Consider the following 16,718-nt stretch of genomic DNA (forward strand, 5'->3'; position numbering starts at 1 on the left):
AAGAGAGAAAAGTGCTAAAGGCATCGGGCACTTTAGTGGAAATTCCTAACTGCAGGATAAGGAAATTCAGCTGTTTAGACTAGGAGTGGGGAGCTTGAAGGCATAATAGTAGTAATGAAGTTAATGATGAGGTAAGGTGTGCAACACCAGTTGTCGTTCATTATCTACCAATAACAAAAGACTGATTTTGGGGGGTTAAAATATAACTTCTGCCAAAGAAAGAAATAATATAAACTGTTGTTAACCTGCCCAAATTCCCAATCCCTTAAAGGAAAACGGTTTTGGATACTGTGCTTGTGTAAAGTACTGAACACTTAGATGAGTCTAAGGTACTGGACACTTAGATATCCTAAGGTATCCAAACTCCAACTAAACCTTGTCTTTCAGAGGCTATGGCTGCTGTCCTTGTCCATTTGCCATTAAAATTGGGCACAAGAACACCAAGAAGTCACCATGAATCTCCTGGGCACCAAACATACTCTTTCCTGCCACATTGAATGGCATCAGCTCTAATTATTCCTGTGTTTCATTGGCAGTGGGGGCTGCAAGGGATTGAACTCAGGGGCACTCAACCACTGAGCCACATCCCCAGCCCTATTTGGTATTTTATTTAGAGACAGGGTCTCACTGAGTGCCGCGTCCGGCAAAATGGACCGAGTCCGGCGGGAGACGTCGGGATTAAAAAATTTCACAGGACACCAAGGTTCTTCATCCAGGGGGAATCTGTCTTTATTATCTCAGCTCATACTTATATATTTCTTTCAGACAGAATGGAAAGTTACTGGTAGGCGGAAGCAAGGACGGAGGGGGGCAGGTGGTCCTTGTCGACTCATACTAAGCCTTCAACCAGGAACCTTATCAGACCCAAGCAGGTCAGGACGTTCCCACATGACCGTTATAGGCTGAATAATATGGAAACAGACACCACAAATCTTTCAAGGCCTTGGGAGCTGGCCTCTTTGACGTGCACACAAGAAACCAGGGCTGGCGCCAAGCCCCGGAGGCCAGGGGGGATCCGAGCCAGCAGTTCCCCCTCTTTTGTTTGTTGCACGTCAAAGGGAATCAAGTAGCCCCTGTCTTAGGTCGTTCACTGCCCTTACAGTGCTTACCAGTCTCTGGGGAGGCCCCATTCCCCTGTCTTAGGTTGCAGTGTAAGCGTGAAAGTTGCCCGTCTCTGGGTACTACAAGATCAGCTTGTTGTTGTCAAGGCGTTTAGTGGTATCTACTCAGCCAGTCATTATTAGGTCTTTAATTGGTTCCGGTTCGACAAGGCATAGAGTCAGAAGAGAGGAATAGTAAAATAAAGAAGAAAGAGGGTGAAAGGAGGAAGGCATGAAACAGGGATTATTATAGAAAAGTCATCTTCGAATTGGTCGGAGACAAACTTCAGCAAGATCATCCTTGGTTTGTAGGCGTTGATAATGGACCTGTATTGGCTTAGGAGTCAGAATGTTAATTTGGTCTTTAATAAATTGTGTCATTCTCTTGACAAGGCAGGGGCCTATGGCAACTATAAGGAGGAGACCGAAAAGCGGTCCCATATTGTGAGTGGCGGCATCTGCTTTAGCATTGCCTTCCGCCAGAGGCCCAGGAAGCTCTGAATGTCCTCGGATATGTCCAATGAATAAAGGATCTCATCTAGCCCAAACAAGAAGCTGAACCGTTTGTAATTGTTCCATGATAGTAGATTGCCTGCCAATATAAGGGGCTGTTTCAATAACTAAGGCTAAATTGGCAACATAGAGACTATCAGTATACACATTAAGTGGGGTGGAATTGTAAAGTTTAAGGGCCATAATTAGAGCCTCAACTTCTGATCTTTGGGCAGACAGCTTAGGAACAGGGTGTCGAATTACATGAGATCCATCAAAAACAACAGCAAATCCCCCTTTTGCTCCGTCTGTATAAACAGTCTGAGCCCCCGGGATAGGTTCCCCTTTAATAATTTTAGGAAAAATAATAGAACATTTTTTAAGGCCTTCTAGAAGTTTATGTTGGGGGAAGTGATTATCAATTTGACCTTTGAAATTACAGAGAAAAAGACACCAAAGATCATGTTCTTGTTGTAATTTTAAAGTCATATCCTGGGTATAAGGCTGAATGAGAATGTCAAAAGTTTTTCCAAACAGTGCATCACCCAAATATTTGGCTTTCCAGATCAGATTTATCACTAGTTCATAAAAGGGAGTTATCACCCGAGAGTTAGAAGCGGGTAGATGGACCCAATAGATGGGACCTGTTTGCCAAAACACTCCAGTAGGAGTTAATTTTGATGGCAGGATTATAAATGATAGGGGTATAGAATAATCTATCTGGGTAACCTGTATCTTTTGTGGGGCTGTTTTTATTAACCTGAGTGCCTTCAAGGCTTTTGGAGTAGGTTTTCACAGGGAGGTGGGTGAGGGGTCTTCTCTCAAAAGGTCATACAGGGGTTTAAGTTAGTAGTTCAATATACTTAATGTTTAATCAACAATGTGAATTTATTTATCAAAATTAATCTTTATCTTAAACAGTAAGAATTATTAGGCAATAAGGATCTTTCTTTAAAAAATAAACTTACATTTTAATAGGTCTTTATCATATCAAAATATGGACAAAATTTTTGCTCACATTAGTATAGTTAAATTAGGAAAATAACCTGAAATACCCTTAAATTAATTATAGTCAGTTTAGTATATATAAATCTCTTTTTTAATTGTTCTAACTTTTTACATCATCTGTTTAGATACCAATATAAACCCCCCCCCTTTTTTTTTTTTTTTTTTGGAAAATGAATATAAAGACCTTGTTTTACCCAAAGATGATTTCTTTCTTCTTTTTAGGATCCATGTGTGCTTTTTCTCTGTTGAAGCACCTTTTTCTTAAAAAAAAATATACTTTGGAACAATTTCTGAAAACCTTAGAATCTATAAACAAATTATTATACTTTGATAAGAAATATCAATGAAAATATAGTTAAAACCCTTAGATATTTTGTAGAAATAATTATAATAATTTATCATCTTGTAAGTTTAAACAGTAACCTTGAGAATTAGAAACTACTTGATTGTATTTTCACTTAAAAGCAAATTTATAGTAAACACACTTACTCAAATATCTGTAACTGAAAAGGCAGAGTATCTTGATAAATGTAAATATAAAACATAAATTATGGGTTTCCTGTTGAAGAAAAACAATTAGGCAAATATATATTAACTAATCAATTAGGCATGTGCTAATTAATTTATAGATTAACAAATATAGGTTATTTAAATATCTAAAAAATATATATTAAGAATAAGAACTTAACTTATAATTGTATTAACTTTATGTAACCACGTGGTCTTAAAATATTTGGATCCATTTTAATTTATTTTTAACTAGGAGTGCACTCTTTTATGTGACGTCACTTGATGTAACTGAAATAAGATCCTTGAGTATACATTTTTATTTTTATAGTTAGCAATGAAAATAAGGATTTTTTAGTCATCACAGGAACTTTGCCGGCTTGTTCCTGTGGCGAGCAAATGCATCCTCATAACCTCCAAAATTAAAGGTAAAATATAAAGAAGCATATTTGATATCTCTCATCAATAGAACATTATTTAGTAACACAACTATAAAGAAAAAGGTTATTTAACTTAGAACTAGCTTAAATTTAGGACTGTAACATAGAAACTTGTAGAATTAAATTTTGTCTGAAAAAGATATCTTTCGTTAGCATTTACAGGTAGGCATCTTTTAAAAATACAGGCTCTGAGCAGCTCCGGTAGAAATCTGAAACACAGCAGTACAGGTTAGTGGCTGGAAGGCGGGACTAGAAGTCCTGTCTGAGTGACTGTGGAAGAACCAATCAGTAGCCCCCAAAAGTGTGGGAGGTGGGACCAGGAAGCCGCTCTTCCAGCCAGGCACCCCATGGTTACCATGGTGATGCAAACAACATGGAGTCTGCTGCCCATTTTCAGGGCAAAAGTTCCCTAAGTTTTTCTAGCCGATTGCATTTTGTTTGATTTTGTCTGCATTTTTCCCTGCCTGGCCAAGATCTTACTGCGGTAGCAGCTTGTTCTGTCTCTGGATCGCCCCGTACACTCTGGCCGGCTGTCCATAGGCATCCAGGTTTTCAATTACTGGAAAAGTGTGGGCCGTCTTAGGCTGCCACTGAACACCCCCGCCCCCCGCCTTCTGGGGTTATCCTTGTCCCAATTGGGGTTGTAAGGAGGGAGCACAACAGGGATCGGGGCCGTAGGTGCTTTAAATCTTGACTTCTTCATTCGACCCTCCAGTTCCTCCTCCTGCCAGCTGTTACCATGGAGCCCAGTTAGTAACTCCCTTATCTTAGAAATGTAGTCAGCACTGTGAAGCCCAGCTCAAGGCCAGAGGCCTTGTTTACATATTTTTGTGAAAAACTAGTAAGGGAGTGTCTAGCGCCTGGAGTGCTAATTTTTCAGACAGTAGCCAAATAAAACAGGGAAACATGAAAATAGGAAATTTATCCACATTGAACTTTTTTGTAGAGATTCTTTTGTTGAAAGTCCTAAAATAAGCCATGGTGAATATTCTGGAGAAGGTCAGTTAAGACTTTTCTGTGGGCCTATTAGGGAGGGGGAAGATGAGAAGGCAGGGTTGAGAGCAGCTAGGGTGGATCTAAGAATGAAGAAGGAGATGTGAAAGAATAATGGGAAAGGGGTAAGGACTCTGCCATTTGCTCTTCCTGGACCTGGTTAAGGACCTGTTCACATTCTGCAAGCTGTTCCTTAATCTTTATTTTATCTATTAACAAAGCATCTTTAACCAGTCTCCATAAAGAGAAAGTGGCGATTGGGATACTTTCCGGACCTTGATCCCTCAACAATCTTTGTAAATCACATCTGACCTGATCCCAATCATTATTATTAAGAAATCCCCCTGTCAGAAACCAAGGACATGCCTGGGCAATAACTTCAACGAATTCTGTTACAGTTTTTGTTTTTATTCCCGTTCCTTGTGTGTTCAACAGCTCCCTGAGTTCGTTGGCCAGACGAACTTTTGCTGCTGAGTTACCCATGGTTCCTTATTTAAGTTGCAACTTTTTCCCCCTTCTCTTATGGAAGGTCTCTTTTTCTTATGGAAGGACCCCTTCTTCTAATGGAAGGCTTCCAGTCTCTTTACTTTATGGAAGGACCCCTTCTGCTTATGGAAGGCTTCCAGTCCCCCCTCTCCGTGGAGGGAGCCCCCGTCCGCTTACCTCCGCTTTCCGGTCGGCGGAACCTCCAAACTGCCGCGTCCGGCAAAATGGACCGAGTCCGGCGGGAGACGTCGGGATTAAAAAATTTCACAGGACACCAAGGTTCTTCATCCAGGGGGAATCTGTCTTTATTATCTCAGCTCATACTTATATATTTCTTTCAGACAGAATGGAAAGTTACTGGTAGGCGGAAGCAAGGACGGAGGGGGGCAGGTGGTCCTTGTCGACTCATACTAAGCCTTTAACCAGGAACCTTATCAGACCCAAGCAGGTCAGGACGTTCCCACATAACCGTTATAGGCTGAATAATATGGAAACAGACACCACAAATCTTTCAAGGCCTTGGGAGCTGGCCTCTTTGACATGCACACAAGAAACCAGGGCTGGCGCCAAGTCCTGGGGGCCAGGGGGGATCCGAGCCAGCAACTGAGTTGCTTAGCGCCTCGTTTTTGCTGAGGCTGGCTTTGAACTCTAAATCCTCCTACCTCAGCCTCCCAAGCTGCTGGGATTACAGGGGTGCTCCACCACACCCCACTGTGTTTCATTTTTTTGCCTGCTCTTCTGTTGACACTGGAACCAGAAGTGCCCCAGCAAGGGCCATAGTTGATTCAATGGGATCTTCACTGTGTCCCTGGATGGAAGTGTTCCTTCTAGACCTGCAGAGTTAATGCACTATAGGGAAGGGAAGTGTGCATCCCTAGGAGGTTTGCTGAGAGTGAAGGAAAGTGGAACCACATCTACTTCTATTCCTTAATTTCCAGACCCTGGGACATTGACTGAGGTTCCCTAGAAGGGTGGTAGCTTATCCTCATGGGGTGTTAACTCTAAAATGAGATCTTGGCTGCTCTTAGAGAGGCTGTTTGCTATTCTAATGGTCTGGTGGGTTCTGGGTGATGAAGAATGTGATAGACTTAGTGACTCCCATGGTCATATGCCAATTACTCTTCCTCTTTTGTCTGAGGTAGGATCTTTAGCTTTGATCCCTTGCTGATCTCCAGGAATCCAATTTTGGTGCTGGCTGAAGCCCCACTTGATCCCAGTCAAGGTGACACCTCCTCTTTCTATTTTTGCAACAGATCTGATACAGTCAAGTGGCCACCAAGTGGCTGGTTCATTTCCTTAGAGCATGATCCTGTATCAGAGTTCCTTGTTAGTCAGTGCTGCTGACAGTTTGGATTTTCAGCAGAAGCAATAGTTAGATCAGCTGTTGGAGCATATGAAGCCTCCATCCCAACTACCATGGCTACTCTGTTAATGAACTCATTATGCCAACACTCAGGTAGGTAATGATGCCAATTGGCTGAGTCACCTGGGTTGGTTGAGTAAGACCTCTTCAGTAATGGATGCTTTCATGAGCCAATGCATATGGAAAACAAAGGTCTTCACATCTCCTGTCAGTCCACCCACATGCCTCTTCCCCAGACCACCTTGTTCCTGATCTTCTAATCTACCTCCTCTAGACCCCTAACCCATGAGCCAGACCATTTGCTACTGCTCATGAACCCATGCAATCCTTGGTAAACTTACATGACAAGGTGCACCTCTCCATCAGGACAGATGTCCCTAGCAGGAGGATTTCTCACTGCTACCTTTCAATGCCATCCTTGAGTGGGATTGTGGTGTAACAGCAGTCCTTTGGCTTGGGCTGACATATTGAGTTGACCCACTTGTGAATCAGCCTCAACCTTTTCCCCACTCCATCAGTGATCATAAGAGATCCCCTGTGTGACTGGTGCTGAAGGAGAGGCACTGAATGACATGGGGTGTGGGCTACCTGCTCTTACAGCTTGTTTGTGCCCTCTGACCCTACTTGTGCCCTGTATCACACGAAGGACCCATTACTACTGGGTCTACCCATTCTTAAAATTAAGTAGTCTGGGAAAAAAGAACAACTTATAATGGATAATCCTGACTCTGTGGTCATCTGATGGTTCTTGGGCAGATGTCCCATCTCAACAAGGGCTGAACAGCACATCAGAACCTGGTTTCTTGTCGTGGGCCATTCTGACACGTGATTGGGTGACTCCCGTTAAGGGTCGGAGGCGCTCTGGCTGTGTCGGAGCTTTCCCGGCCCTTTCCTGATGAGAGAGCCCATCCGTGTGGGGGTGTGCCTGACCACTGACCCCGGGGGCCCAATCACTGACCCTGACCTTGGAGTGCAGCCCCCCCTCAACCTTCATTGGATGGAATTCTCCCCTGAATCTCTTGTTCCCCAAATAAAAGGCTACTCCCAGGCGTGTTCGCTCTCTCTCTCTCCTGCTAGCCCAGAGTAATCCTCGCTGCCCTGCTGGGCGGCTGGAGGCGGGAACCAGGGAGGTGAGCCGTCTCGGACCTAGCAATATAAATAAGGTAACTGGTTTGTGTGTTTTATTTTGATCTCTTCTAACTAACTTAATGCCTAGAACCTCATTAATGAAACCACTGCGCAGGCCGCATGGTAGAGTTTCTGAATAGTTAATAGCTCTCTTCTGTGTCTGGCATAGGCATCCTCCAGTAAGCACATTATCCAGTATGGTTATCCTTTATGGGATTGAGAATTTGGGCAAGATAACAAAAGTTCATACTATTTCTATCTCTAGAATAAATTATATTTTAACCCCAGAAGTTATTGGGGTTGAATAACCCCAGTCTTTTGTTATTGATATTTAGAAAGGTAACCTCTGTAAATTCCCATGGGGATAAAGCCTTCTGGACACTTAAATACATTTAGTACTATGTCTCCAGTCTTAATTTTTCTCTGAGCTGGTGGAGTTTTTTGTTTTCTTCACATACACTTTTTCTTGGCTGCCATGTTTTTTCCCATGGCTTCAACTACGATTAGTCCAAATCTTCAATCACCCATCCCCACCCCAGAATCTCAAAGTACTGTATGCTGGTTTTGATTTCTTTATCCATGGCCAGTATCTTTTAAAAATCGTGAATCTGATAGGCTAACAGTGACATATTATTTAATTTGTCACTTTTCCTTACTAACGAGGTTGGACATCTGTTTTTACATTCTTACTGTCACAATGATCTCTTCCTATGTAAACCATCTCTTCTCATTTGCCCGTTTAGTGGCTGCTGTGCTGCGCCGTCCAGATCACCCTGGAAGGCTGATGCATTATCCTCTGTGTTGACGGCTGACGGCTCTTGTCTGAGTCTCTCTCTGAGAGACCTAGGCTAATGTCACATCTCCTCTCTCCCAGGCAGCCTGAACCCAGTGGTGACAGGGAGCATAAAGGTTTGGCCCTTTTGCCTCCAAGTGGAACAACTTTGAAGAATCATCTCAGCTCCCCATAAAATCAGGGAGACTTTACTGTAACTGAGTCACAATAGGCTCCTCCCTGACAGACACTGCTTCTCTCCTTCCCTTGGGTGTGTTGATCCCCAGAGGTCTCCACAACACGCCTCCTACACATAAATCTCTCTGAGTCTACTTCTTGGGGAAGCCAACCAAGACACCTATTTTTTAAAGCTGGGAATATTTATCTTATTCTTAATGATATATTTTTTAAAACTTTATTATCCCTAATGCTATGTAGGTTAAATTCTTTCTCAATTCATTTTTATCTTTTACAGAACAAGTTAAGTAAAGCTATTTTGCTACCTAGGTGAGGCAGCAGAACTAACAAGAGACCAAGTGGGGTAGGAAGGAGGTAGGATATGGAATATGCACTGAGGGTGGCTTATAGAGAAAGGGATGAGTAACCAGCTTAATGCTTCCTAATCTTGGCCAAGCTGTCAGCTGGGATACTTACCTAACACTCCTTACTAAGCGTAAGGAATGAGATGATTTTAAGACTACTAGGCACTGGCCCGTGGAGTGCCAACGGAGAATCCCTATACTGTACTTACAAGAACCTCTGGTCAAGAGGTAGATGAAAGGGTTGTTCTCAATGCACACAGCATCTGCTTTTTCTGAGCTTGACCTGTGCCCCATTCTGGGCACCTCCTCTGGAGGCATGTTATCTCCCAACCACAAGACCATGTACACTTTAATCTGTGGACAAACACCCTGGGCCTACTTTCAGCCCCAAATCTCTCTCAGTCTCCAGGGCTCTAGATTCTTGCTCCTTAACCTGCAGGAACTGAAAACTCCCAAGGCCCACCTGGACCCCCTTTCCAATCCTAGACTCAACATCTCTGCCACTCCTACACACGTGCGCGTGCACATACACACACACACACACACACACACACACACACACACACACACTCACTGTTCTTCCCATGGCCTCCACAGTGGCATGCAGGTACCCTCTCTGGCCAGTTGTCCCTTAGTCTCCCAGAAATGATTACCCCTCCTCTTCTGAGGCAAGACTTCATGGTAGACATGGAAGAGACAACTGATAACAAACTCCTGAACCAGGGGGATCAAGTTTCTGGCCCCTTCTCTCAGCACATAATAGATGAGGTCCTGAGAGAGTAAGAGACGGAGCCCCATCCTCTACCTGTGAAGAAAAAACTGAGCTAAGAAGGGCCGAGAACCAAAGATCAAAACAGGATGCTAGGAGATGGGGTTTTGGAAAAGGAGGAACCTTAGAGTAGAGGATTCAACTATCCACTACAGGAGAAAAGGAGAAATTATTTTTCCTTTGAGCCCAAAACCCAAAAAAGTATTCTATGCCTGGGCTTGGCTGGCTTGCTATGTGTCAGAGAAAGAGAGTCGAGAATCTCTAACTTCAGGACTGGGGAAGTAGCTTGGAGATATACAACTTGCCTCCTATGCCTGAGGACTTGGGTGCCATCCCCAGAATCTAAATAAATAAATAAATGTAAAAGGGAAGGAAAAAAAAGACTTATTCCAGATATCAACTAGAGCAGATCTCATTTTGTGGTGAAGCAGGAAGTTTGAGAAAACTTGCCTTGCAAGATATTTTCCCAAGACATGTTCAGTATAGAAGTGCGGGAAGCCATCCATGAAATACATGAGGATCTCCCGTGGGCATGGTAGCCAGGGACAGGCAGGCCTGGCTTGGGAACTTTCCCTGGTTCTCCCACAGCAATAGACTGCCCAATGCCCATACCTTTCCCTCTGCTCTGCCAGGAAGGCTCCTCATAGTATCTCCGGAGATGGGCCTAAGCCCATCTTTAACCTCTTTTGGAGAAGAACATTCTATAGAATCTCTGATGTTTCCCAATATAAATAAAGCAGGCGCGGGCTCCATTTTTGTCTAGAAGCTCAATCTGTCTTTGAAACTTTTTGTGTTCTGTGGGGACTTTTTTGGCATTTTATTTCCCTTAGCTTTTATCTCTCAGCCAGCCCATTCCACCTAGGGCAATCCCGTTCCCACTGTCCACAGGGGACAGGGGCGGGAGAAAGTATTTATCTTTGGGTAGTTTAAAAGCTCAGAACTGTCCCAAAACACCAAGACAATGCTCACTTCCAGAATGTTCTCCTCCCATGTCGCATCTCATCTACTTCTGGTCTGTCTTATCTCTGCCCTGCAGACTTCTCCAGCTCAAAGGGAGAACAGCCCACCATCCCTCTTTCTTCATGGAGGATCTTGATCCATTATTGACACAGATCCCTCTCTGTCCTAATTCTTCTATCAGTTTCCTCCTGTTGGCTCTTTTCCCGAGCCTAAAATCCTTCCCAATAACCACACTAAGCAATGTTCCTCTTGAAAACACACCTCCAGCCACCTTAATCGCAAATACCTGTGAGCTTTTGTTCACCTGTGTCCACCAAAACCTTGTGACTTCCCTGAAGGCCAGAGATGCCATCTTGCCCTCGCACCACAGGGCACACTGACATTGTAGGTTATGAGAACGGTTTTATTAGTGCATAATAGAATAAATGAGCAATGAGTAGCAAAAAAAAAAATCCTTTCCTCTGCTCACTAGGTGGCTCACAGGTATTTTTTCCAACTACATGACATGTCGATGGTTCAAAGGTTGACATGGTCGTTCTTTGAACTCACTACCACTTTCTTAGCCAAGGAGACCTTTATTACAGGTTCTTGGAATTACAGACTCAGGTTCTAAAACAAAAGCTTTGAGTTTACATAGTTTTAGTTTAAAACATCTGCAGTGAAAGAAATAGGATTTCCACTTATTTTGTAAGGTATTCTGGGGCTGGGGTTGTGGCGCAGCGGTAGAGCACTCGATTGGCATATGCGAAGCCCTGGGTTCAATCCTCAGGACCACATAAAACTAAATAAATAAAGGTATTGTGTCAAACTACAACTAAAAAAATTTTTTAAAAATGTAAGGTATTCTGTTATGCATTCCTTCAAAAGTTTATTGAACACCCATCGTGTGTCAGCTCCTGGGCTCCATGCTGAGGTCTGAGGTGAGAGTAAGAAGAAAAAGACATTATCTCAGTACCCATGGATGGACATTTCCCCATTAAACTAACACTCATACAAAAAACATTAAATTATAAATGTAGAAATCAGAGGTACAAGCTGCTACCAGAACACCTACTAACCAAGACAAGAAGCTCAAGGAAGGTCCTCCGAGGACAGAACGGCCAAATTAACATCTGAAGGGAGCAGAGGCGCTCCAGGTACAATGGAAGTGGAGTGTGATGAGCAGAGATAAAATATGTTCCAAGGCCCTAAGGGAGTTTGAGGAAGTGAAGGATGGAGAGAAGCTGGGTCATTGTAAGTGTGGTGGAGGACCAGTGAGAGGAGGCTGGGGACTCGGGAGGGTCAGACGGGGAGGCCTTCTAGGTCAAAAGAAGAACTTTGATCTTTATTCCAAGAGTAGCTGGAAGTCACTGAAGGGATCTAAGCAGGGAAATAACAGATTGTATTTGTGCTTGAATCCCTTGGGCTGCAATGTGGCTAATGTTCTGGAGGGGGCCTTCCAGATGTGGGAAACCAGACAGAAGTTATTGTAGTGCAGAAGGAGAGAGAAGTTGATGGCTTGCACTAAGGTGGGTTTGAAGTTCCTTCCTCCTACCAAACCCAAATTTACATCTGTGTCTCCAGCTCTTTCTTCTGGGACCGCAGAGAAGGGTCAACTCTACATCAATATGGCAGCCCTTTAAGTAGATTTAGCAATGCATCGGGCCACCAACTTTTCTGCTCCACCCCACCTAGAACTTTCCTCCTGTTTAAAAAGCATGAGTCTTTAAAGCAAGGTCCTCAAGTGGCCTGAATATTAGTTCCCTTCAGTGCCCCTCTCAATACAGTCTCAGGGGGCCAATAAAGACTAAGCTCAACAGGGGCTGGAGTTGTAGCTCAGCAGTAGAAGGCTCACCTAGCACGTGCTAGGCCCTGGGTTCGATCCTCAGCACCACATAAAAATAAATAAATAAAATAAAATGTGTCAACTATAACTAAAAATATATTTTTTTAAACTATTAAAAAAAGACTAAGTTCAACATGCCAAAGCTGCTAGAGATTAAGATGAACACAAGATAAAACTGATGTTGCAAAGTCAATGATTACAGAATGAAAACAAAACAGGAAGAGTGAAGCCTGCAACCAGTCACACCAGGAACACGGTAAACAAACATCTGGCTCCAGCAGGCCAGTGATGATAGAAACCAACTTTTACTGCAGTTATTTTAAACATATAGCCTGCTGTAACTCATTTAGTCCCGCAATGAATTTAACATGGGTCTAAATGCTATTCCCATTTTGCAGATGAGAAAGATCAGGGGTGCTAGACCTTAGGATGGCACAGCCAATAAGCACCAGAGCCAGGACCCAAGTACTAGCCCACTTCAGAGCCTGCACTCCCAGGCCCTATGCTACTGTCATCTGGGGCAAGGGAGGGTCTTCAGACTTAGAAAGGAAACTAAGCATGATTACAGGGAAGTGAAGCCCCCAAGTAGAGAAGAGAACCAGAAAAGCCCTGTTAGATGGAATGCTATTCTAAAGCCCAGATGAAGAATATTTCAAGACACTGAAAGAACAGTATGTTATAAACCCCCAATAACAGCTGGTCATCTGGAGCTGTCCAGAAATGCCCAACAAATTAAAAAGGCAAAATTTCAAAACAGAGAAATGATGGAGTTCAGAATATCCATGCATTTTTAATTTCTCTCTGTTTTAACTCTGCTTCCTCCTCCCCCTCCTTAGCGTGAGATCTTACCTCTGCGCGTTTTTTCCTGTGTGGCTCAGGCTGTGGGCCTCAGGGACAGTGGCCTGCAGCAACTCTGGAGCTTCTCCATCTAGAGCTTTCTGGACTTGACGCCCTCTGATGAGCAGCTCCAACCTCCTCCTCCTCCCAGCCCCTGGCAACCACCATCCCACTTTGTAATTCTGTCAGTTGTGACCATTGACCTTCCTTCTGTGTTAGTATCCTTCATCATTGACCAGGAAGTCCCAGTGGCTTTAGAAAAAGCTTTGTGATTCAAGCTCTGGAACACATTTATTCCCTTCTTCCCAAATCTTCATTGAATGAAAACCTGCCACAGACACCTGGTGCCGGGGAGCCCGTGGAGACTAAATCAGACAGGGGCCCGCCTTCCGGCACTTTCCAGTGAGAAAGATCATGATTCATTTATCTATTACACAAATGTGCACATAATTATAAACTGAATCATGTATTACAATTATTCAGAAACTATCTCCAGAACAGTTTTAAATCACCGGCAAAAAATGTAAATGATGCTTTGATCTCATTTTATATGAAATTTACAGGATTTCATCATATATGAAAAGCATATATTAAATCTCTCGATGGCTTAAATGTTTGGTTATCATTCTGGCCCTTAGAGAATACAAAGAGAATTATAAAATTATATTACGTAAATCATTTGAGACACCACTAAAAACCCTAACGAAAGATTTATTGTAAGCCAGTGCTGTGACGCACTCCTGTAATCCCAGTGGCTCAGGAGGCTGAAGCAGGAGGATGGTGAGTTCAAAGTCAGCCTCAGCAACTTAGTGAGGTCCGAAAGCAACTCAGGGAGACCCTGTTTCTAAATAAAATATTTAAAGGGTACCAAACATACATACATACATAAATATCTATTATAGATCATGGTGACTATAGTTAATAGCAACATATTTTATACTGGAAAATGGTAAAGAGTAGATTTTAAGTATTCTCTCTACGTTAAAAAATGATAAATATGTGAGGTAATGCATTATATGCATTACCTTGATAAATCACTCCACAGGATTTATATACATCAAACCATCATGTTGTACACCATAAATGCAGATCATTTTTTCAATTAAAAATTTTAATAAAACCTTAATAAAAATGAAATTGAAGACTCTTCTTTATGAATCAATTTTTAAAATTTATTGAGATGAAATTCACATAGCACAAAATTCAACATTTTAAAGTGTAAAATTTAGTGGATTTTAGTATAGTCACCAAGTTCTGCAGACACTAACTCCATAACATATTCATTACCCCAAACAGAAAACCCAGAACCCATTAGCAGATACTTCCATTGTCCCTCCCCATTTCCGCTGGAAACCACCAATCTACTTTCCATCTCTATGGACTTGCCAATTTGGAGATTTTTCTGTAAATGGAACTGCAGTATATGGAGCCTTTTCCGGCTCACTTTTTTCACTTAGGTCATTTTCAAGCTTCACCCAGGTTGTAACATGTACCAGTAGAACATTCCTTTTTCATGGTAGAATAATATTCCCTTACATGAATATACCACATTTTGCTTATCCATTCATCAACCGGTGGACATTTGGGTTGTTCCCACTTTGGGGCTATTTTGAATAATGCTGCTATCAACATTCACGTTCAAGTCTTTGTACAGACATACATTTTTAATTATGGAGGGTATATGCCTAAGACTGGAATTTTGGGGTCATATTGAAACTACTTAACCTCTTGAGGAATTGTCAAGAATATTCCTGCTGCACCAGTTTACATTCCACCAGAGTACAAGGGAAAATTTATTATAGTTTTTTTTTTTTGACTATAGGGTGTGAAATGGTTTTGTGTGTTGGACCTCTCTGATGGCTAGTGATGTTGAATACCTTTTCACGTATTCATTGGCCATTTGTATGTGTTCTCTGGAGAAATTGTAAGGGTTCTACATAAACTCCCTAACCAGACATATTATTTGAAAATATTTTCTTTCTTTCTGTGGGCTGATTTTTCTCTCTTGATGGTATATTTGAAGTAGCCTGAGAGCAATAAATCTCAGTTATTTTAAGTTACTGGGGTATTTAGGATTTGTTACCCCAGCACTAGCAAGACTACGATGATGACAAATATGTTTTTTATAACTTCATTGGTTGTCAGAATGTTACCAAATAAAAACCAAAATACTTAAAAAAATAAATCAGAGTTTAGAGTTTAAAATGTCAGCTCTATGAGCTACAGAAGACTCTACTTTTTCTCATATTTGCGGTCAAGAATGCCAACTAGTTTTTTGATGATGTGGAAAATGCCCAGGACTTATTATGTGGGGAGAGGAGATCAAATTTAAAGACAAAACTCCAGATTGTTTACAATGGTTGTAACTTATTGTTGGATTGGGTTCTAATTTTTTTCTTCGGGGCATATCTGTGGGAGGCTGTTGCACTATGTGACCAGCATTTTCCTTTCCTGATTGCTCAGGCTCTATCAGTCTCTTCCCGTGATCTGGCCATATCACAGTGGCCGTAGACAGTGGCCCTGATCTTGAAAGTCGTAAAAATGTAGCAAAACGTGTCTTCGTGCCTACGCATGCCTTCCTGCAGCCCCAGGGGTCAAGCTACGCTCACCTGTTCCTTTGTGATATCACCCCCTTGCCCTGTTGGGGACAGAATATTCCATGGAAACGCCCTTTGTGTGTCCCCTTCTCTGGTGTGGCCTTCCTAGATGTCAGTTAACCTGCTGACAGCAGACATCATGAAGCTAGACTCAGCCCCTTGAAACCTGACCCCCTGCCTCATTTGAATGGCTTCTCCTCAATAAAAGGGGTCAGCATGGCTCGTGCTCTCTCTTTCTGAGGACCCTTAGGGTCAGAGAGGCCATCACAAGACCCCCAAAGAAAAAGTTATCTCTGTCTCTTGTGTGGTTATTTCGTGCAGCCCAGTTCCCCTGGAGTGACCCTGAGTGTTTTATCATGAGGAATGTGACACATATCTATATTTTCACCTTGGAAATAGCAATATTAAATTTCATGCTAGAAAACAATTTAGCATGAAAGATGTCTTCCATTTTCTATGCTTTTGTCTTGCCGCCTAACAATCTGTAGATGCTCATGGCAAGAATTCTTATCCCATAACCAACAGAATGTATTTCATATCACAATTTTTTAAGTGATGAGTTCAAAGGATACAATTTTATAAGCACTAAGTATCAGTGCAAGGGACCATATTAGTTTCATGTTTTTCCTTTAATGTGGGGGCACAGAAGGTGGATATTACAATCACAAGTATGGATTGTGTCAAATGAGCCCCCAAATCATCTATATTATGAACCTGGACACACAGAAGATAGAATGTGGCTTTTATCTCAAGAAGATGGCCAGAGATGTGCATGACTTCTCCTTCTAAAAATATTGTTGAATGCAGAGGAGATATTCTAAGGAAGAATAAATAAGAACAACTCCATTGAATCAAAGGCAAACAGGAAAGATGCCATTAGAAAACCAAAACTTTCAATG

The sequence above is a fragment of the Spermophilus citellus genome (assembly GCF_964194105.1).
Source record: "Spermophilus citellus genome assembly, chromosome: 2".
Lineage (NCBI taxonomy): Eukaryota > Metazoa > Chordata > Mammalia > Rodentia > Sciuridae > Spermophilus > Spermophilus citellus.